The 17,416-nt window shown below is 41.6% G+C and overlaps 1 long non-coding RNA gene across 1 annotated transcript in view; it reads right to left on the reverse strand.

Moving 5' to 3' along the window:
• Nucleotides 1-220: 220 nt before the first annotated feature.
• The window catches only part of LOC112946245, a 59,634-nt gene continuing 42,438 nt past the window's right edge, over nt 221-17,416 (reverse strand). The window contains exons 4-5 of the long non-coding RNA XR_003249189.1: nt 791-848; nt 221-254 (exon numbers count right to left, since the gene is read on the reverse strand). This is a non-coding gene — a long non-coding RNA (uncharacterized LOC112946245). The remainder of the gene's footprint in view (nt 255-790; nt 849-17,416) is intronic.

Raw genomic sequence — 17,416 nt, forward strand, 5'->3', positions numbered from 1 at the left:
ATCGCAAATTGACTCCCTTTATCCAAAGCAAATTAAACATTTGTTTCCTGGAGTACAATACTGCAATGAAAGAACAATTCAAATAGCTTAATCAATAACTTTTTAATTTTAGGACTTGTCAACTTACCCTTTCTGTTTCAGTTTTCTTCCTTCTAGCATCAATGATGACTGATTGGAGGGAAACATAAATGGCTGAAACTCTCTGATTTTGCAACCCAGATGGAAAATACAGCGTCATTTGGGAAATCTCTCCTCTGCAGACAAGTATAAAAAAGTTCCAATGTGTTACTGCAACAGGTGAAACAATCTTCTGGCCCACTAATACCTGTCAGGGACATAGCTGCACTGGCCTTTTGTACATCCTGGCACAGAAGCCAGTGCTGGGAAAAAGAGGATCTATAGCACCAACAAGGCCTGATAGCTCCTACTCTGCTGCCTCAAGTTCCTCTGACAAGCCCAGAATGGCTACTATTTTTTTTTTCTGTTTGTTTTGTTTTGCTTTTTTACTAAAATGATTAACTGCTCATGCTGACAGCCACTGCCCCTGGGCAGCACTGACATGAGTCTTGCAATAGGGAGTAATATTTGGTGGAGAGTAGCAGGAGAGAGACACAACAGTTTCTGCCACTTTAGCCAATTTTGTAAGAGGTCATCCTGTATGATCTCAACTGACGTACTCTTTATTGTGAGATGGGAGGCAGGGTGTTTTCATAGATGCTGCTCCTTGTAATACGCGTTTTCATTCTGCAGTGAGGTCTCAGAACAAGAGGGAGCTCGAGCGTGCGCTTACCTAACCCAGTCCCCGGTGTCCGGGCATCACAGCGAATCCGACTGAAGTTCTGATGAGTCTAAAATAAACAAACAAATACATAAATGAAGAGACCCTGTATAATTACTGAAATACAGCATGGTAGTTTTTAACACTTCAGTGACAGGTGATCTACAGGAAAAAATACTTAAGGCTGAATGCTAAAACTAACAGTTTTATTTAACAATGGTATTCTCTCTTAATGAGATAAGAATAACACTTGTACCCAGCAAGGTAGGACTGCAACCAGATCCTGCCCTATACATATGGTTTTCCTGACAGCTGATCAGTTCATTTGAACTCTTCAGGAGTGCAGCCAGGTTGTGGTGCTTTAGCATCTTCTGTTTATTTCTTCCACCAGGCTCTCCCTCCTCCCAGAGCGGTGTCTCGCATGCCCTCCCCATACTGCCTCCTCATTTAATCACGCACCAGAAACCTCCTTCCGCCCTCCCACCGCACTGCACTGACTCCAATTTTCTCATTCACAGAGGAGGCTGTTCCCTCCTCCCTGCTTTAATTATGACTTGGCATTAAAAATAAAATAATAACAACAACAACAAAGGCTCATTCTTCCTGAGACTTAAGTTATTGATGCTCTGGCCCTGGAGAAACATACACACTTTTATTTGAAGTCATTTTCAACATTTTGTTTCCACCAAAAATAGGCGTTTAAGTAAATGAGAGCTGGGAATGCACCTTCTGCGTCTGGCTGGCGGGCTGGCCCCCTTGGAGCCTTGCCGTGGGTGAGTAACTGAGAGACGGCCACTCATGCATGCAGGAGAGAGCCCTAATTAATTGGATTGGAACTGCAGAATGGTCCTTGATGTGGGGAAGGCACATTCCACACTTGTACCCCGTAAAGAATGTGACATTTTTGTGGAAGTGTTGAAGAGTGGGTCCAGGAGCCATCAGATGGATGAGACTTCATTAAATAGGTACAGCAGGGAACCCCTAGTCCTGGGTCTCACACAGACTTTCCCCACTCATCCATTTAATTAACTCTCAATCTGTATCTATGGTTCTAGAACAATTCTATTTAATTTTTATGTTACGTGTAATTTATAGTACAGAATAAATAGTTTGCGAGAGGTGGAGCCATGAATAGTTGGAAACAGGTTTTCCATGTCCAAATCAAGCTGCCACAGAAATCATTTCTCATTTCTGCCAAACTTAAGGGTTTTTTTTTTGCTTCAGTCTTTAAAAATGTTGTTAAAAAATCCCAAATTATCCAGGAAAGTTGATCAGGTTTCAATAAAATAGTGACCTCATTGTTAGCAACTGCTTATTTCAACTTTTTCATGAAATAGCTCCTTTTTACATTATAAGCATTACATACAAAATAAAAATATATGGCTTCAAAATTCTGTTTAATGATACTTATTATAAAAATAAATTAAAAGGCATTTGGGGCCCTCTCTTATTTCCTCATAAAGTGCACTTTGCCTCTATTTAAAATATACTCATTCTGTGAAGAAATCAGTCTCAGAAATGTCACTTGCACTTTGCTACATAGTATAGGAAGGAAGAAATAACCTCTTACAGGTAACTTCATCTATTCCTAACAATAAACCACACTGTTTTGTGGCAGCAAGTATTTTAGAAAACAATTACACATGCAATAATTTAATTTTTTTTCCCTTCAAAAAATGTTTCCCCTGTAAGCTCACTGGTTCTTTTCTTTTGGGTTTCTTTTAAAGATCCCTGAAGCAACTCATCATATGTGACAACCCTTCATTTTGTGCCCCCTTACCCTATTTCAAGGCTAGAATCCATGTTTGTGCTCTTGCATTATGCCATCCATAGTCAACGAGAGCTTTTTAAGGAACTTGCAATCAAGACTGAAGTGCAAACAGCAGGTTCACTGCACCTATCTCCTTAGGGACAGTGGCCTAGGCAATATCTTTTTTTTCCCTCCTGTCATCAAAGACATTTCACTGTGGAGATCTTCAGCGTGTAGATTCTTTTCCTTTGAGGCTATTGAGTTTTATGAAACTGTTCCGCATATTCAGAAAAAGATTTAGAAAATAAAAATATATGTAGTAAGTAGAAAAAGGTTTAAGGTGCAGGCGAATTTTTGGCAGGTTCATCTCTCTCTCCTTTTTCCGTTCAATGCCTTAATTTTTAGCCCAGTGGAACCAGAACATCATTACCCATGAAGATGAGGATCGAGTCTTTATCCCTACAAATGTCACATCACAGCTACTCAAACAGCCTGGTCTGAATATTACTCATGTTATGTATTGCTACCTGGTTTGAAGCCTTGAATGGTTAGCACCCAGAAAAGCCAGATAAAGCTGTAATATGCAGTGACACTAATCGTCTAAAATAAAGAATTGTTAAAAACAAGGAAAAAGGCAAGAATTTCTCTTTTGTCCTTTTTTCCCAGTTGTTTTTAACCTACTATTTTGTCACCCTCTGAAGGTTCAAATGCTGCATCTGAGGAGCAGCTTTGAAAACCTAGCTGTTAGTATAGCTAACCTTGTATATGTAACCCCACCTTATATAGATTATGTAAACATGTTGGTTCTACAAGTTTGAGCTGGAAATCTGCAAGCTGTCTCATGAGACTTTCAGTCATTGGTTGGGTGGAAAAATTTTGCACGTCGAGCCTTTCTTGTGGTAGTCTGGCATTTCATGTTCAGGTCCAGGCAGAACCGGGATGTTGCGAAAATGAAGGAAAAAAAAGAATGACAAAGAATGTCTCTGGAAATCTTTTAAGCACCAAGGCAATACTCAGGTCTGAGGCACTGCAAGTGGGTTGTTCTTTCATTATCTGCCAGACCTTAAAGAAAAAAATCCCCAAAGTTTCCTTGCCTACTTCTTCAATGCCTCATATGAAAAAAAAATCCATATTGTATGTCATATATACATACAGCAGTGAGGCAAACAGTAATTGGTGTTGCCAATGGATACTCACAGATAGCAGGAGCAATACTCTCATCTAATTGATAATAGCCCTAAGTTATTAGTGTATTGCTTTCCAACTGAAGGAACACCATGGATAAAAATGTACTATTACTTATTTTTATTCTAAGGCCATTTTAAATCTAAATTTCATGGTGAAAGCGGCCTGTCTTCTTAAGAATCGGAACAAGCTCCATTCTCGTTTCTTTTTAATAGATGAACGTGAGGGTAAGAAAAAGCATCTAAAGAAACAATGTATATAACAAATTAGAATACAAGTAGATTGATATGCTTTCAAGATGGTGATATAGCAGTCCGTGCTGAGTTTACAGTGCCTGTGGTTTATTGCATGTGCCATAATTACTTCAGCTTAGAGCTGAATTGACTTTGAAAATCCAGAAACAGTTACTGTGACTATAAAAAGTGAGACTTTGATTTTAGTGAATCTGTTCCAAGAGGGAGAAGTTAAATTTAAAAATGAAATTTCAATTTGCATGCTGTTTTCTGGGGCAGATCCAAGAAAAATGGTTCTTTGATTCAGCCAACTATTTTGCTACATTCCTAGGCTTGATGTCAAAATCTCAGATCAGCAACCATGTAGGGAGAAATTTATACGTTACACAGATAAGAAAAGCGTAAGAAGCTTCCACAGAAGAAGGTGAAGGAATTTTCTGTGGAAAAGGCTTATTTATGCAATTAGTAGTTGAGTTAATAAGACCTTATATTAGAACAGTGTTCTAAAGACACACAAGATTGCTAAGTTCATTAGAAGTATAAACGCAGAGCCAGCGAGGGCAGTTACATACGAACAAAAGGTCCCTGTTCAGCCATGGCCAAGGGACTTGCACAAGGACTAGGGCTGCACAAGGAGCGCGGCAGCACGCGCGGAAGAGGGAAGTCCATGTCCTAGCACTCTCTGAACTACACTTTCGACTGCGCTTACCAGAGGAACCCGCCATACTTTGCAGGGCTCAAGTGAACAAGGTTATGCAAACATTTCCAACTTCAAAGGCTTTGGGTCAGAAGAACAAAATAAGAAAAAAAAAACCACTAGATTCACCAAAACAGGTGGTTTTTTTTTTTTTTTTTTTTTTCCCCCGTGGAGGGAGATGATACTATTCTAAATGCAGATTGGCAAAAATACGGTCATCTCCTGCCTTAGACATGCACAAAATAGCACACAAGACCACCTGATTTCTAAGACCTGGACAATTAGGACCCTTCAGTGGTTGACATGCTCCTTCCTTCACAGTCCTGTCAGAAGCACATTATACCATTCCAAGAAGTTCTGTAAGGTGTTATGGATGCCCCTGCCTTTTTTTCTTTTTTTAATGTGATTTGTATTTTCCTGCTTGAGCAGGAAGGTTGGACTAGATGATCTCTAGAGGTCCCTTCCAAGCTTAACCATTCCATGATTCTGTGATTCTGTATTTAACTGATTTTTCATGATCTCATAAAATTTTTGCCTGCAATGCGGGAGAAAATTTATATTATCAGCACTGCAGTTGTGCTTGGTCTGCGGCTAAAGGTCTGATCCTGTTTATTAGCTGGACTGTGTTTCCTGGATGAATAAATAACCTTCTTGATCTACAAACGAACACAGAAAAATACCAATGGTGCAAAATTCTGATTGAACAAGCATTGAGGAGAAGAAGCTATATTCTAGTATATATAAATCCAGTGCTGACTTGGTGGACTGAAGAGCCTTTCTGTTGTATACTGGGACAAGTTCAGGGACATGGATGAAAAGGCTATTTCTGTACACTGTGTTTTGGAGTCCTCAGTGCATCTGAGGATTGGAAGGCTCAGAGAGGTTTGTTCCATATTGAGGGAGTCAGCCATAAAATCGTTTGGCCACGAGCCCCATCTCTTGTGTACTGAGAGGGTTTTGAGCAGCCACAGCGTCCTACACAGACGTAGGAGGAACATCTGCGTTCAGGTAGACCAGTGTTGTTCAGGCAATCAATGTTGTCCTTTTCTCATGGCCAGTTTGGGCCTACACTGTCATTTTAATTGTTAACTGGCTTCAGTTTCAGCAATTCTCCTTGTACAACAGTACAGCTTTCTGTCATCTCTCGAGGCATCTTCATCTCTTGCCTCCTTGAAGGAGGAGCTGCCCAACTCATTTACTCCCTCTTCCTTGGTCTTTTCCTTCCAGGTCTTCAAGTTAACAAGATAAATGGCACGTATCACCACATTTTTCAAGGCTCACTAGAGACTAAATATTACTGACCTAGCTCACTTTTCCTCCAAAGCATTAAAGACTTGCTAGAGTCCATTACAGGCCCATGAGAGTCCTGAGAGAAAATTTTGAGGGAGCTGCAATTGTGAATAGAATTTAATTCATGTCTGCAATGCAGTTGAACAACTACACATCTTACTTACCGAGCAACTTTTAACAAAGTAAATGGCAACAATATCAATTTTATTTTCTAAAACATTCGACTTTGTTGAGTAATACTGTTTTCCTTTTCCTGTTATGGGCTACATACACAATAAGGAACTATATATTTCAGTCTCTGAAATGAATGATGGGATGGCAGTATTAGTGATAACATGCCTCGATTCGAAAACCAAAAATAATTTTGCTATATAAATAACATTTTTTAGCTTGCACAGATTTCTATACTTTATTAATCTATTCATTTGTATCTGTATATGCTAACAAAAAAGCTTTCACAGTACAATGCATGCAGATTCGTGGAAATTCAGATTTATTTACAAGAAATCAGAAATATATTATTCTTACTAACTTAAACTGAAAGTCTTCATTTAAGTGACTTAATCACACTCAGAAAGCACATAATAAAATAATGACCTCTATTATAGATCATAAATAGCAATCAAATCTCTACAAAATAATGATCAAACCAGATAATAACTCTGATTACATTCACAATCCTGTGCTTCTCCTCTGTTTTATTTCTGGAGTGTGAAACAAAAATTGACTTATGAGAAGATGCTGGGCCAACAACACAGGGGAGCCGAAGTAAAGTGAAGAATACCAATGAAGGCTGGAGGAATTTGCACTGGGGCAGCCCTCCTCTTCTGCCAGAGTCCCAGTGTGTGCACAATCACACCGATTCGGAGCCCCTGACACACAACACCTAGACAAATACACTGAGACTTACTTCTTAGTCACTTACTCAAGTTAGGCACCACTTGCATATTGCCCCTGAATCCAACACACAGGTTCTAAGTCCAAATTAGTATATCTCATCTTACAAGAGGTCAGGAAATAAATGAGAATTAAACTGTTGTACTAAATTTCCAACCTTTAGAAGGAAAATTAGCAGCGGCTTCTTGTGCTAACAAAACCTGCTCCATTCCCCACTGGCTTCCTTCCAGAGGAGAGTGTCATAGAAGGGCCTATCACCATGCACAGAGCCCTCAGCAAACCTGCATAGATCTGTTTTCATTCCCACATTTGAAAACTAGAAATCTAACTGAAAGCCAAATGCTGACTAGTAATGCCATGAAAATAAAGGCCCTGAGAATACATTTTGTTGGCAGAATGGTGCTTGTGGGGGCCAGGTACCTATTTAAAATCCACTGCCTGTAATAAATACAGCTGCAGAAATGACTAGGGCTTGCAGGTGACAGAGAGCAAAGAGAACACATACAGAAAGGTGGAACAGATGAAAACAGAAGGCAGAGAGGCAGAGAAGAAAGTCATCAGAGGCCACACTATTAGAAGAAACTTTAAGATTTGAATGTAATGGCAAAAGTGAAACAAAGGGGAATTTTCTTTATATTTTCAAGAGCTGTGATTCCACCAGCAACCCACGGTCCAGGCAGAAGGAAATAGAACCTGATGACACTTACAGATAGAGAGCAAGGTAGTGCAGTGCCTTTTCAGCCCTCTTGCTATCAATCTGGACAGCATCTTATTTGCTAAAGATATATGCACACATCGTATAATGAAGCACAATGTAAGAAATAACCCGGTAAGTCCTTTATCACTCTCTGAGCAAACTAGCTCCAATTCAGTATGGATTTCTCGGCCTACAGTGCCTACATTTACACACACACATAGAGCTAGATGTAAGACGAAAAAGAAAAGTGATTTTGGTTTTGGAGCACTGCACTGTCTGGCAAAGATCAGTGGCACTCTGGGCTGCTCTAGAGAGAGTGTTGCCAGCAGGGAGATCCTTGCCCTCTCCTTAGCACTAGTGAGACCCAGCTGGAGGGTTGTGTCCAATTCTGGACTTTCCAGTACCGGAGAGACATGGGCCAACTGGAGTGAGTGCAGTAACAGGCCACGAAGATGTTTAAAGGAGTGAAGCGCCACAGGGTCAGTGATGCCAACTGGCAGGATGACAGGATGACAAGACCTGTATACGAAAATACTTCTTTAATGCGAGGGTGGTCGAATACTGGAACAGATTGCCCAGTGGAGATATCCTTAGAGATATTCAAAATCTGAGTGGACACAGTCCTGGGCAACCTGCTCTAACTGACCCTGCTTGAGCAGGATGGTTGTCAACAAGAGAATATCCAGAGGGCCCTTCCAGCCTCAGTTATTCTGTGATTCACGACAACCAGCCCCTGCACCAGCACTGGAATCCTACGCACTGTCTTTTTGTGCTCACAACAGCAGCAACCCCTAAAAGTGAACGCTACGTCATTTCTTGGAACAGCTCAATGTATCATAAGTAGGTCTGGAATGTCATAAAGACTTGGGAGGATGTTGTTAATGCCCAGGAAGGGGCCCTGGGCAATGAGAGGCTGTGTGGTGGACTCAATGTATCCACAGATATTCAGGGAAGCAGTCGCCAGTGGGGAGGAGCCAGCTAATTCTCTGAGAAGAGTTTACAGACGACTATGCAGGAGCCATAATTGCAGACTGTTCCCACCCCATATAACATTTCAGCAATTAAGTTCCACTAGCAAATGCTAATTGAGAGGTCCTTAATAATTTAATAAATACTAAGTAATAATTTAATAGCTTACTTTGTTTAAAAATATCTGTATGCACTACACTAACACCACAAACATTGCCCATTTTCTTGCTAGTGCTGTTCTTTGGGAGAGAACTCAACAAAGCAGCTATGCTGTACTCTAGTATCTGCTACTGAAGTAACACTAGAAGTTGCAGCTTTATGGGTTCACCCTAAAAAGTAACCACACATATTGATTCTGAGTATAAATATTGTCATATAGCATAATTCTATTGAGTTACCTTTTAAAACTCTGTCAAAATAAATTTGGCAATTTAAGTTTCTCAGAAATTGAGCAAGATGCCTTATTAGCCACATTTGTTTTTACTGGAAAATCAAATAAACAAATAAAAATGCAACAGATTCCTCACATTCTACAGTAGCTTTTTCTGTATCAAACTGCCAGTACCTCAGGGCAGAGACTGCTTTATGTTACATGTACATGTAACACAGCACATATGCACAGCCCTCAGATAATATTAGTAATAAAATAATAACAGAAACAGAAAATCTTAACATGAATTCAGCAAAACAATCTGAAAGAAGAAAATAAAAATATATTAATCAGATACAAAACAAACCCAGTTCAGTGGGAGCCTGGAGTTGGGCTAAGAGTTGGGCTAGATCTTCTCCTGGTCATACACCAACCTATCAAACGTGCTGTTGAAGGTATTATCCTTCCCTCTATGAATGAGACATCAGTGTTAGCTTTTGTAGCAAAGATCCTGCAGAAATGGGTCACACTCCTGAATGGTTTTTCAAATGCTGTTTCACATACCGAGCGGATCTGTTTTTCCTCATACTTTGAGGCCTGGGAAAGCATGGGATATGCTTCTCTGTGAACTGATCCAATCCCCAGCTATGCAGAGCTAACGGGAAGCTCTTCCCTATAGAGGCACGAGGGTGAAAGGCTCCTGTCTGCTTTCACTCTGGTCCTTAGAAGCCGGCACAGTAACTGAGGACCTTCCAAATGGTTTTTCTGCACTGTAGGAGCTGGGCAATTTGGGAATTAGTCAATAAGAGTGCATGCAAGAGAACACTGAGGGTTTGGTGGAAGTGCTCTTAGAAATGTACTTGAGGAACGGCCTATGTTTGGTGTGATGATGAAAAACTAATGTTTGGATGTCAGGGAAGGAAAAGGGCTAATGATAAATTGCCACACTCTGAAGAACAGTTGGGTGCAGACCCACAGGGACTGCGGACAAAACCTCCTTATCTGCAAGTCTCTATCCAGACGGTAGAAGGCTGCAAAATTTCTCCAGCATGAGGAAGGTTAAGGGCAGGAGGAGGCAGGACTAAGCCCATGCACGAGCCAAGGGCACAGATTCAGAGCCGCCCGTGTGGAGGAGCTAGGCATGGAGCCAGGCTAGGAAACGGCCCGTTTCTGATAAGCAGGACAGCATTTATCAAGGTAGGCACATAGCTGGTGGCAATCAGCAGACACATGGGCAATGTGGGCAGGCTCCGGAGCGCATCGAGCAGGGACTCGACCTTGCCTCCTCACTGGGGAGCTCTAGCTTGGCCACACGCACTCAGCGCTGGCCAAATGCATGGAGAAAAATCAGGGCCTGCAGCGGTGACGGGGAGGACGCCGCGGTGCTCCCACCTGGGGCCCTGCCACACGCAGCTCCCTGCACGGCCGGGCGCTTGGCTTTCGGGGCCACAACATGTCACCCAGCCCCACAGCACATGCCCACCCGGGAGAAAGCCCTTGCAGTTAGTCCCGCAAGCCCACACGGTTTCAGGCCTCATACCCTGAAGCATCAAGTCACAGGAGAGCCTAAGTAATAGCTCACAGTGAGGGAGATTTGGGGCTTATTTTCCTGAGGGACACCAACGGTCTTGAGAGAGGCACTGTACTTTATCTGGTCACATGAGAAAGCTGGAAAAAGCATCTACATTTTCCAGACCACAGGACCTGCATGAGGTCATTTAACGTTTTGATCCTTTGAACATTACTGCTCTTGGCTCAGTTTGGGTACTGCGTCTTTCCAAGGGCCACTAATTGATTTGGCTCTGCACAGGATGAACAAGCAGTGTGACAACTAAAAAATTGTTTTTTGTGTAGAATGCTGCATTTGTGAGGAATGAGTATTATACCTCTTTTTCCACAAATTTCTCTACCAGGCTCTAATTAAATAGGCCATACAAGCGATAGGTAGGTTGCCTTGTTCAGAAGCAAGTAGTTCATCCAAGCAACAAATCTGTGGTACGGCAGCTTGGCATTTACCTCTAGCCTAGAAATTTGTACCAATTATCTTGCCATTAGTGGAACATGGTACATCACAGATTGCATACTTCAGGCATATAATTTCAAGGGCAGGAAAGGCATATCAAAAACATCCTTTTCTAATTCTGTAGATGAGGGTTTGTTTACACAATCTTATACCATTTCAGATGAACAGAGGCAAGATCAGGAGAAAAAAATAGCTTTCCTATAGATAATGTGTGCCTCAGCAGGCCTATTTCTTAAGGCTTATATTAATGTCAATACAAGTTTTAAGGGATTACCCATAGGATACTCTTGAAAATAAGATGTCACATTTCAATGAATTTAACCCAAGGCACAAATTTTTAAGTGCAGACTGTAAATATTAAATAAATTTGTCTACTCCCTTGTAGCTGTTGCTTATTGTTTGAGAAATATTTCAACTTAAAAACTAAAAACTGTGAAAATTTTGGCATGTGCCAAAAGAATTTTAGAATTTTGACATAAACTGTGATCTAATTAAACAATAAGACCTGACAAAACAGTCACCACTGTCTGATAATGACCTCCTGGGGCAGTTAAACATACCAAAGCAAAGCAGAACAGACTGAGAAGGTCAGCAGCAGCACGAAGAAACCTTTTACAAGAAGTCTAATCATTCTTATAGCTCTCACTTTCTTTTTTTATTTTTCTTCTATTTAAAAAATAAAATGAAACAGGCATATAGAATTATAGAAAAGACATTGTTCTGAATTATTTGCAAGGACAAAATCCCCTAAAATGTAACTGTATGGTCTGATAAATAGTCCTAGTCTCCCTGGCACATTACATTGCAAATTTCATTAAAGCATAATTATTGTTCTCACCCAGGATAATGGATACCAACATACTGGGGATAAAAAGAATGTGATAGAGAGAGACTGTAAAAGGTATTTATATTATCCCCAGCATATATATCCTCCTAACATGGAGACCATAATATCTGCAACCCTGCATCCTCTGAAAGGTGTAGGCAAAGGTTCAAGCTCACAGGGTGGAATGGGCTTCTCTACATGTTCTGCTCTGAGAAGAGTTTTTTTTGCATGTAATTGTTTACCTAGGAAAAAAACATACTTCCATGGGCACCATCCTTTCCACACAAACAAAACTAGAGCAGTTTCTAAGTCACTGAATTAATGCAGGCGGATGTTTATATTATTTCTCGTTGATAATGCTGTTAAGCAACTGGAAACAAGGCACAGCCAGCAGCTCCTCATGACTAAGTGTCTCTCGAATGGAGCAGCAGTGGAGCCTTTGCTCTTTGTTGTTTCTTTGAAAGACCACAAGTTGAGAAAAAATGCGACATGCAACATACTCAGAGGAATCCCAACAAATTAATCTACAAACCTGGTTTCTGAAGTCAATTAAAGTATTACACATAACACCAAAAAGTACGTCCCCACAGAAAAGGCAGGACCACATTCTAGTAGAGTCTCTTTCCAATTTGGAGAAAAAATCTTCACAAATAAATCTATGTGCATACATTGAAAGTGCATGTAACTTGCTGTTCTGTAATATCCCAGCAGCACTGCAATTATTACAGTAATCTTATTACATTTAGTCCCTCTAAGGATTGCTGTCCATGGGTACCAGAAAATGAATCCCAATATACTGTTTTTTCTTCTGCTAATTAAGAATATCAGAGTACATCATATGCAAAAAATGATCCTATTTGCTTTGTCTTTGTAAAAAGGACTCATTCACCCTGCTTGTCCTCTAAAACATTCTGATTTGTTTTTTAGTTTTTAAGCAGCTAATGCTGTCTTTACCTGCTGACTTCCAATGGGATTTCTGCACGGTTTAGTCTAATTACTCTTGACGCTGGACCTCTCATAGTATGAACTACTTCAAAGGACAGAACTGGAAAAGGGATTGCTGCTTCTAAAAAGCACAATATCAAGGAGACAAGATAGCATATTGTTCTCCTGATATGATGGACAAATCATAGAGAAAATCTATTAGAATGATGCATGGCATAAATTTTAATATAAAACACCAGCAGCGGTGCATTTCTTTTCTTGGAAAAGCTTTGAAATTGCACGGTCTCTGTTTTGTCCAAATTTATTGCTAAAGCCTCTAGTTGAAAAGTTCACCAATGAACAGAATCAAAGTAATCAGATTTTTACATTAGAAGAACTAGTAAAATCGTGGTTCACAGCTATGATTTCTTAATGAAGCACCAGTACTTGTAAATGAATATCATTTCCTGCCTCAAGGCTCCCCTGTGTCTTAAGCACAGTGCCCGTTTATCCATCAGCATTGACCAGATACTGCTGCATTATGAACTGCTTTTTGGAAGCAACAGAAAGCAGGTCCATTTTTAAGACGTTATGCAGCACGTAGTTCATTATATTTTTTCTGGTCAAAGGAATTTTTCCATAAATATACCAAAATACCCCAATCAAAACATAGTTTTGGTTCCCGGAGCAAACTTTTTTCCTGATCAACAATTGCTGCTTTATTATTAATCCAAACAAATATATATATATAAAAGTAATATTATGATATTTGGATTATAAGCAGCAGACTGGCAGTCAGTCAGCAGTATGGACCAGAGAATATTGGTGCATTTGTCTGACTAAAAGCCACCTAAGTAAATTTAACCTTTCCAGAACAAATTCAGACCAAATTTATGCTAGCTTCTATAAACACATGCCAAGGCCCAGTGCCCTGTTAAGTGGTGGCATCAGAGGAATAAAAGAGTATCACAGCTGACCAAAAAGTGTGCTAGACAGCCAAGGAGTGAGTGGCCACAGCAACTGAGGAATGCACTGATTCAGCAGCCGCTAACAGCGAGGCTCATATGAAATCCCAACCACAAATTAAATTAATCTCCTTCCATCATCAGAAAACACCAAAGGAAGGCAGAGTCAATCCCCTTAAGGAGCAATGAGCCATGCTCAAACAAGAAAGTGTTATTTATATCTTCCAGACCCAGCACTGGTGAATTTGGCCCTTCATCTATAAATTACCCATTTATGCCTTTAATAGGTATTTCAGGGCCAATGATTTGTAAGACAAAAAAGAGGTTTGAGACTCATGCTCAATGCAGTTGTGTGTTAACCAACAGCTTCAGCCTTTGCCCTAAACTTTCTGGGCCAAATTATAGCATTTATCAGATTGTAGTTAATAGAGTTGCAGGGTTCTATTTGAAGGCAGAAGCTAGTTCTCTGTTTTGGAGTTTGGGTGCCTTCAGCAGCACAATATATTCCCATGCAATATTTCAATGCATTTGTCAAAATTTGTGAGCTTCTGGAAAGAAAACATATTTGGGGCCATTTTGTAGGTTATTATATCCCAGCATTGCAGGTGTTAATTTGTATCACTGTTCTTGCAAACAGCAACATTAAAGATTATGCAAAGATTAAATTAAGATAATAAAAAGCTTTCTTAGATTTTAAACCATTCTTAACCATTAGTTTTTTGGCATTTTGTAAATGTAAAAATAACGCGATTAAAAAAAAAATCAATGCCTTGCAATTATATGGGTAAGTTCATCTTAAAGCGCAGGTTCTCTGTGCAAATAACAACTCCTAATAAACGTGGATTTATAATAAAACTAATGACAGACGTTAACCACAGAGGTGTCAGTAGGCGCCACTGCAATTATTACTGTGATCTGCTTATTGACAGCTTTAACAAATTCTAGCAGACGGAAGCCGAGATCTTGAAGGCAGCAACTGGACTATATTTAAGTGCCATTAGCTACTAATATTAGCAAGAAGTGTCAGGCTGGCCTTACCTCGAAACATAAGGAAAACGTTCCTGAGAGGAACTCTTTTTGAGCTCATTCCTTTTGCTCTCTCGCTGCAGGAGCTCAACAGCTGCAGCTCCTTCTCGAGCAGCAGCCGTGGGGCGGTGGCAGGAGCCGCGTGCAGCAGGCTCCGTGCCCCTGGCCCTCAGCTCTTCCCTCCTCCAGCCGCCACAGCGAGTGAGGCCTGGACTCCGGCCTTCCATGGCCGGAGCGCCGGCAAACCCGAGTCGTTGCTCTTCATCACATAGGGCGCCAGCGTACCATCAATTTTTAGGCCTAAGTCCCAACTGGAATCAGTTAAGAGATCAGCCTAAAAAATCAATGGCACAGTATGGCCCAGAGAGAGCAGCAATCCGTCCTGCAGACCTCAGATCTTGGCTTTTAAATCTCCTCACTTGGACAGACCTGGCGGTTTTGTTTTCCTCCTACTGTATCTGTGCTAAAATCAGAGGTGGGCCCTAAGTAAAAGATGGCCCTCAAATTCCAGTCACCTGGATGTGCTTGAAACATATCCTGACTCGGAACTCAAGCCTAACATCACATGCAGGGCCAGACATTGCACTTGCTGATCCTGAGTGCTGGGGAATGCGAATTCTCACTCCTAATGATGGCAGAAAGCAACTGAAGATCAGCAATTTTCATTACTTTGCAAGATCAAGCGCTTTATTACTGCGGTATAAGCAGAGTATGATGAGACATTGCACCTCTTAAAAGGGAGGAGGTCTCACTGTCAGCTGCTACCCTGGGCCCTCCACCAGCTCCAGATCACACTTGAGTCCAAGGGCTCAGCTCTGCATCTGTCCTGCCAAAGGGAATGGAGAAGGTCTCAGCAGCAGCAGCCCCTGTAAGGTACTTTCATGAACCAAAAGGGCAGTTACCTCAGCAGCGCGAAGGGTTTATGGGTTAACCCTGTTCAGTTCCCCGCGTGCACAGAGGAGGCTGCTAAGCGAACACGTCTCTTTTCAACACGAGCAAGCCAGCTGACAGGTGGAAGCTAGCAAATGCAAGGAAAAGCATCAAGGCAGTTCAAGCTTTCTTAAACTAAGTGCATTTGGCGAGTTTTTAAAACAGCAATCCATTCTGAAGACAGAAATGCCACTGTCAAGGCTGGCTATAACTTGTGCGAGGTGCGGAGGATTGGGAAGATGCTTGGCATTCCTGTCGCAGGGCCCCGGCCCACAAGCGCCCCGCAGCCGCCGCCGTGCCGGGGGGAGGCCGCCACCGCGCGCCACTGCCGGCACGTGCGCACGTGCGGCTTCTAAGCCAAAGGGGATTTACAATCCCATGGCTAATTCTGCCCTGCTTTACATCCGCTTTAATCCCCGCGAAGCTGGTGGGAGAGCCGGCGCGCAGAGCGGCACAGAGCCGGCCGCCGGGCCTGGCGATTCCATTCACTGCACACACTGAGGCACTTGTACTGAACGAGGGCCTTTCCTCGCTCCCTTCAAACCGCCTATTTTAGATATTAAGAGAAAATAATTACATCCTCCTCTTGGGAGGTTTATTTCAAATCCTTGCTAGGGCCCCGCTGTGGCCAGTGCTTACATTTTTCAAAATTGATTTTAGGCAGTATAAATAGTCTGAGGCTGCGCGTGACGTTTCCTCGCCCTGCCGCCGACGCGGCAGCGCAGAGGTGTTTCCTCCTGCGCCCGGCGCTGCCGTTTGCTGCCGCGGCTCCGCGGGCAGCCCGCTCGGCCTACACCTGCACGCAGCATCTCCGCCCGGGCGCACACGCGGGGCCGCTGGCAGAGGGGCCTCAGCCCAACGCCGTGCCATGCAGGCTCACCATTAACAACCATTGCACTCCCGGCGCTTCCCAAGTTGTACTGTTTGCCGGCTGAACAACAGGAACGGATTGTGTGTGTATGTGCATTTGGTTAGTCCTAAAATTAGAGTAAAATACATTAACTTAAATCACCTTTTTGATATTGTCTGCATGCAGAAATGTTCTGAACTGAATAGCAAATCAAATTCATTTGCCTCCTGATTCATTAAAAACACATTTTGTGTTATTCTTTATTAAGGTGAAGGCAGAACATTTTAAATTTTAAGTTTACTTAATGATTCCTTCTCTTCCTGACTCTGTATGTTCCTGGACAGCTATTTAGGGAAAACACAACATGTCTCTCAAGAAACAGGCCTTGCAGTACTTAGGTTAATTTAAAAGCAAGAATCAATGTAAGTCTTTATTTCCAGGTTGGTACGCTAAGCCCATAAACACAGGGTAAAAGACATATATATATATATATATGTATATATGAATAAAAACTTATTTAGTAACCTTTAATGACTGAGCATGTGGATCAAAGGTATTCAGCACGTTGTAACTTCTGGAGGTAAATACTCCAGGTTATAATATTTATGCTTAATATTTGCAGACTTTCTGCTGCTGCTAGCCACAGGGACTGCATCATCCTTCCAGCTTCCACCTTTTTTTTCCTGTTTATGTATATGTATTTTTAAATCCAGGATATTAGGAGGAGGTGGCAAAACTTATTGGGGTTTACGGAAATTCTTGACATCTGAAAGCAAACAGTGGCCATCGCAGCTGAGCACCACATCCACCTAATAGTTTACCTATGAACCTCTGAAGATGAGAGGCACTGATGAAACAGTGAAGAGTGTTTCATCATTCCACAGCTCGAAGGCTAAGACTAACAGAAGTTTCTTAACTAACCTGGCCAAATCTGCAGAAGTCTGCAAGGAATTCTAATGTTCGTGGGCTTCTTACTCTCACCACATGCAGACTGGCTCAGGACTTC

This window comes from Nothoprocta perdicaria, unplaced genomic scaffold, assembly GCF_003342845.1.
Source record: "Nothoprocta perdicaria isolate Ctin4 unplaced genomic scaffold, notPer1 scaffold_20, whole genome shotgun sequence".
NCBI classification, from domain to species: Eukaryota; Metazoa; Chordata; class Aves; order Tinamiformes; family Tinamidae; genus Nothoprocta; species Nothoprocta perdicaria.